This window comes from Gossypium arboreum, chromosome 4 (assembly GCF_025698485.1).
Source record: "Gossypium arboreum isolate Shixiya-1 chromosome 4, ASM2569848v2, whole genome shotgun sequence".
Taxonomy (NCBI): Eukaryota; Viridiplantae; Streptophyta; class Magnoliopsida; order Malvales; family Malvaceae; genus Gossypium; species Gossypium arboreum.
In genome coordinates this window covers 66,609,190-66,616,477 of record NC_069073.1, presented here as the reverse complement: position 1 = coordinate 66,616,477, position 7,288 = coordinate 66,609,190, and positions in this window count along the sequence as shown.

Genomic DNA, 7,288 nt, shown 5'->3' with positions numbered 1-7,288 from the left:
GGTAATCAATGCAAAGTCTCATTGAACCATCCTTCTTCTTTACTGAATAATACAGAGCACCCAGGGAGAGAAGCTCGATCTCACAAATCCCTTGTTCGTTAACTCCTCCAACCGAGCCTTCAATTCTTTTAATTCAATGAGCCATTCTATATGGAGCAATCGAGATCGGTGCGATGCAAGCAACAAATCAATGGCAAAATCTATCTCTCGTTTGGAGGCAACCTGGGCAATTCCTCCGAAATACATCCGAAACTCACAGACTATCAGATCTTGATTCAAGTTTCATTGAGGCAACTCAATATTCATTACATAAGCGGATAAGCTTCACACCCTTTTCTCATGTATTTCATGCGAGACATGTGCGAAATCACCATAGGCAATTTATTTGATTCATCTGTTTCAACCCACGAATTTCTCCATTTTCACATTTCAACTCTAGTGTCTTTTGTTTACAATCTACCTTAGCATCATACAATGTTAACGGTCCATTCCCAAGATAACGTCAAACTCACCAAATCGTAATAAACATCAAGTTGGCCGGAAAAAGTGACCTTGAATCATTAATGGGCAATTCTTGCAAACCTTGTCAACTAGCACATATTGGCCTAAGGGTTCGACACTTTAATCGTAAACTCAATAAATTCAACAGCAACTTTTTATTGGATACTAAATTCATGCAAATATAGGAATGAGTGGACCGGGATCAATCAATGCAATAACAATAGTATCATAGAGAAAATGTACCAAGAATGACATCGGAGATGATGCATCTTCTGCACGTATAGCATAAGCTCTAGCAGTGCTCTAGCCCGATCTTGCCGTTAAATCTTTCATCACGGTTTACTACTAGTCCCACCTCCAAGATTTCTCGGTGGTCTACCTCTACTAGCGGTGGTATTCATCTAGCACTCAAATCTTTCTTCTTTAACTTTCTCCGGACAATCTCTAATAAAATGCTCATGAGAACCACTTTTGAAACAAGCTCGCTTCGGTCCCCAACACTCACCATAATGTTGCTCGCCACATTGTCGACACTCGGGCTTTCTAGGTCGCACATTACCCACACTTGCCACCAAGTAGCTTGAGCTTTAGACCCGAATATGCTCTACCACGATCTCTGTGTGAATCCCCAATTGAAACTATCATCCGAGGGTTTGTCTCTTTGGACCTCTTTGGTTGAGATTGAAATGGCTTGCTTATCTGTCTTTTTTCGACATCTCGGGCCTCAATAGCGACTTTTCTTCTTTCTTTGTTCAATTCTTGACTTTAAGAGCTCGATCAACCAATACTACAAATTCTTTCAACTCCAAAATTCCTACAAGCACTTTAATGTCCTCATTCAGCCCATCTTCAAATCTTCTACACATAATGGCCTCGGTGGGCACACATTCACAGGCATACTTGTTGAGTCTTACAAATTCGCGTTCATACTGCCATGACATTTTCCCTCGCTTCAATTCAAGAAACTCCTTCCGTTTTGATCAATAAATCATTGACTTATGTATTTCTTTCTAAATTCTTCTGGAAGAAATCCCAAGTAACTTTTCTTTTGGCACCACTGCAACCAAAGCCTTCCACCGGTGGTAAGTCAATCTCTCAAAAGTGATACAAGACACTTTAAGCATTCCTCGGGTGTACATGGGAGCTCATCAAATACACGGGTAGAATTTTCAAGCCGAATTCCGCTTTCTCGGGATCATCATCGACCTTTGCTCTAAACTCTTACCCCTTGTTTTGAATCTTGTCAACCGGAGGCTTGTCCATTCTTACCAAATCTATACCTTGAGCACTCAGAGGAATCGCCCGAGGTATAGGAGGGGTGGAGGAGGTTGAGCATTTGGATTTGCTCGAATAAATTCAGATACCAATTGTTCATCATTTGGAGAAAGGCATCCCGAGCCTCATCTCCTTGTCTCAATGTCTCAGGTCTACTTTCCACAGTAGCGGTCCCTTGTGCGGGAGCCGGCGCATTACTAGCAAAGATCACCACCGCAGTTCCTTCAGATCCATTACTATATTAAAACAAAACACGCTTTAGAATAATCGAGTCATCACACTATCACAATATTTTGATGGCATGTATAGCTAGACTTTTACACACACTTTATTAGTCCGAGAACCGACTAAACCATAGCTCGATACAACTAAATGTAACACCCTTACCTGCTACTGTCGTAGGAACAGATACAAGGTATTACGTAACATAACACATACCATTAAACATAACCAGAGATATAAATATGTCATCCAATTTGATAGTGCATCATTATAACATATGTCTTGAACAATATTAGCCAACTTTAATGGCTTGTACAAAGTAGCTGGTCGATCATTGTAACTAATATTTTAAACCTAGACAAATATGACACATAACAAAATAATTAAGCCTACTATACATGCCATAATTCAAAACGTTTAGTTCAAATACCCTAAAGTATGATAGTGCGGGTAGATCTTCACGATCCTTAACTCCTGAGCAAGCCGAAGGACACTATAAGACAAAAGAGAGAAACAAAGTAAGCTTATAGCTTAGTAAGTAAGTATGTAAATACTAATTAAAGAATCTAACATGTTTACACAACAATTCAAGTATATCTACTTTAACTTCACTATTCATTCCACTTTAATTAAGCTGTCTCCGCTGTGTCATATTCACTAAATAAATCATAACTTGAGTTATAAAACTCGAAATTCAAATCCGTAAAATTTCCATGAATCTAGACTCATAAAGCTTTTTGCTAATTTTTTTATATAATTTTTGGTTCAGCCGATTAGTACAGTTTATTAGTTAAAGTTTCTCCTGTTACACAGCTCGACTGATCTGACCTCTGTTCGCTACGAATTGAATTTCTCTCAGTACACAATTCAAACAACCCTGATGTCTGTTTCATTTAAAACTAGTCTCAATAAGGAATTTAGGCATGTAAACTATATTTCTTAATTTGCTTTGTACAATTTGTAATGATTTTTCAAAGTTGGAACAGGGGATCACGTATTCATCCTGAGCAAGTCACATACAATTATAAATATCTCAAAATATAGAATTCCTTTGCTTGCTCTGTTTCTTTTATATGAAAGTAGACTCATTAAACTTTAATTTCACATCTCATTCAACCTCTAATTATATTCCTCCTATTTTTGGTGATTTTTCAAAATCACGTCACTGCTACCATCTAAAGACAGTTTTAATGCTAATTTCACTCTTTCACACATTCTTTATGCTAACCTCATTTTATCTTATATATGTATATACCACAAATCATTTTCACCACATTTCATTCACCATAAGTGTAGGTCCAAACCACAATATCACCACAAAACCATCCCGTTGAACAATTCGGATCAATCCTCGATATTTAATGGTTTGAGACACCCCACCAGCATACTTCGTTTAGTTCGGCTCTCTTGTACACATGGTGAACACTTAGTACCACTCATGCGACCTAACCGATTTATCTCAGTAGCTCTCTTGTCTACATGGTGTCCTTCACTTGGAATCACGCATGCACCTAGCTACATTTATCTTTCACGTAGCTCTCTTGTCTACATGGGATACATCTCGTATCACACATGTGACCTAGCTACTACAGGTGTCTCGTAGCTTTCTTGTACACATGATGTGCACTCAAACATCATACATGTGACCTAGCTACGCCCTCTATTTCATTCGATCTCTCAGAATGTTTAACCGGATCTCTCTCTATATTTATTTCCATTCTTCCAATAGTCGATTTATATTTTAACATCAGCTAGTATATTTATATAATAGGCTGAAATATAAGAATGTACATGAAATTATTGTAATATTTACATACAAACTTAACTTGGTGCAAAATGTGGAAATTTTGCAATTTAGTCCAAAACTTTTTCCTTCCCCGTTCGAGATCAATTCGCGTCTTTCTTGATCTATAATAACACATTTAGCTCATTTAATACTCATACTATTTATTTCAATCCAAAATCACATCATGGAAAAATTACATTTTGCCCTTAACTTTTACAAGTTTACAATTTTGCCCCTAGGCTCGGGAATTTAATTTCAGCCCTTATTCTTATATTTTATGATATGCTGAACATTTTCTCTTCTACAACAACATCAAATTCTCACTCTATCATATAGTTATGAACAATAGGTATTTTACCGATTATCTTGCTTTTACTCGCTTTCACTTAAAACCGAGTAGCACAAGTTATTTAACATAATTTAAAACCTCATATTCTATCATAAAACATCAAAATACACAAATTTCACCTATGGGTATTTTTCCAAATATGAACCCTAGGTTAAATTATTACTAGCATAAGCTTAATCGAGCTTCCAGGATTCCAAAAACGTAAAAACATTAAAAGCGGGCTTGGAATCACTTACTATGGAGCTTGAAAATTTAAGAAACCCTAGCTATGGAGAGAGGAGAATTCAGCAGCAACTAAGGAGGATGATGATCAATTTTGTGTTATTTTTCCCATTTTATTTCATTTAATATCCAAATGACCAAAATGCCCTCCTTACTAAACTTTCAAAAATTCCTTCCATGTCCTAATTTTGTCCATGAACTTAAAATTGGTCAAATTACTATTTAAGACCTCCTAATTAATATTCCAAAACAATTTCATACTAAAAACTTCCGGGATGCAAATTTTGCAACTTATTCGATTTAGTCCCTACTTTCAATTTAAGCACTTTAGGCATAGAATTTCATCACGAAATTTTCACACAATCATGCAATCATATCATAAACCCCAAAATAATTATAAAACAATTATTTCTATCTCGGATTTGTGGTCACGAAACCACTATTCCGATTAGGCCCTAATTCGGGTTGTCACACTAATTGTGCAGGTAATCCCTAAGATTAGATGGTTTGGAGCTGCGAGGGACTCGGAGGCTGCCACACGAACTCAAAAGACTTGTTTATGGTTTATTCACTTATAGAATTTATTTTTGGGTTTTGTTATGTAATAAGGCCATTGGGAGATTTTTAACTTTTATTGGGCTATGACTTAATATTTATAAACTACTAGAGTCGGGTTTTCAAAATAACAACGTTTTCTAAAATCGAACCAATAAACTTTAATTCTAATAATAACAGGCATTTTGAAAATTATACGTGTTTTAAATGGCATGAAACGCTAAGCACTCTCGGGCTTTAAAACTTTAAAGGCTTTTACGGCAATCGATTTATTATCATAAGCTTATCAGGTTTTGGGGCAATTGATGTGGCACATCAAATTCAGTCGTAACGTCTAGGTCGGGTCTGGAGTGTTACATTTGGACTTGAAATGTACAGATATAGAGTTTCAAATCAGAGATAAAGTATTTTTAAAAGTCTCACAGTGGAAGAAAATACTCAGATTTGGTCGTAAAGGCAAATTGAGTCCGAGATTTATTGGGCCATATGAGATTATCGAATGAATTGGACCAGTTGCATACAGATTGTTGTTGGCATCTAAATTAGAAAAGATCCATAATGTATTCCATGTCTCGATGCTTCATAGATATCGATCTGATCCTTCACACATGATTAGTTTGACTGAAGTTGAGATTAAGCCTGATATGTCGTACAAGGAAGAACCGATTGTATTCTAGCTCGTGAGATTAAAGAGTTGCGAAATAAGAAAATTTCGTTGGTTAAAGTACTGTGGCATAAACACGGTGTTGAGGAAGCAACGTGGGAGTCAGAACATGCAATGAGAAAACATTATCCAAACCTATTCATCAGTAAGATTTTCGGGGACAAAAATCCCTAAGCGGGGAGAGTTGTAACAGCCTGATTTAGACCCTAATTGGAACGGTGGTTTTGGGACCATGAATTCGAGTCAAAAAAATATTTAAACATTATTTTCCATGTTTATTATATGTGAAATTGCATGTGTGAAAGTTTCGTATGAAAATTTGATCGTTTGTATGCTTAATTTAATAAAATGACTTAATTGCGTAAAGTGAAAAGTTAATATTAAATATGAAAGTGCTTGATTGAACTTGTCTTATTAAAATGAAGCACTATTAATACAATTAGGCCATAGTTAAATGAGTTGGACAGTTGTGGATAGCCAATATAAAGATTTTATATTAATTTATAAAGGTTATTATAGTAAATTATGAAATATTTGGCATTATAATAAAATAAAATTTAAAAGACATGCATTTTATTCATATTTTTTGGCCGAATGTTAAGAAAGAAAAAAAAGTTAAAAGCTTTTGAACTTTTGGCACTTTGGAAGCTTGATACAAGGTTAGTCTTTGTTCGGTTTTTGATATTTTTTACATTTTTGAGATCGTTGCTTAGAATACTATCAGACCCATGCTTGAATTTTTTATTTTGATGAATATTTTGACTTATGTCATTGTTGAGAGTTTGTTGTTTGATGATGAAATATGAAAGATATGTTTTAGATTAACATGTTTTATATTGGAGTTTTGATGATTTTGAGTAATTAGGACTAAATTGTAAAAAATAATAAATTGAGGGACTAAAATGTGAAATAAATGAAATATATGGACTAGTTTGAATATAAGGAAGATTGGGCCTAACTAGTGAGATTTTGTATATTTTGTGTTTTATGCAATTAGGACTAATTTGTAAAAGTATGAAATATTAGGGGCAAAATGGTAATTTTCCCATTTATGTGTTGTTGGATTAAATTGAATGAAATTGTGTTTGAATGAGATTAATTTGAAATTATATAGATCTAGAACAAAAGAAATCGGACTTGGATCGGGGAAAAGCAAAAATAATCGAATAGGCGATTTACATTGTTCGTCGATATCCGAGGTAAGTCTTTAAGCAATTAAACGTCGTTTATATTGAATGTAACTTAGTTTAATTTGCTAATTTAGAATCTATAGATTTATAAAAGAGCTAGCCGAATGTGTTTAAGCATAGAAATACTGTATTTGATTTAATTCGACTGAGTTATAACATTTGGAATATCTGGAGTTTTTGTTATATGAATTGCGTATGAGAAAGCTTTATAATAGTGATATTCGGGCTTTGAGCCTAGAAAGCCTTGTGCTAGTGAATTTGATCGGGCTTTATGCCTAGCAGGCTTATTGTCGGTGTATAAAATTAGACTTTGGGTCTAGCAGGCTTTGTGCCAATGTGTGATACAGGCTTAGGCCTAGCAGGCTTTATGCCGGTGAATTATTATAAGTTTATGCTTAAAAGACTTTATGATGATGTGGTAATCGAATACGTTAAATGAGCTTAATGATCAAGTATGAGTTAGCTTGTTGTTTAATTGAGATAAGGTAAATAAGTAACTTGATATTTGTTATTAATTATGTGTG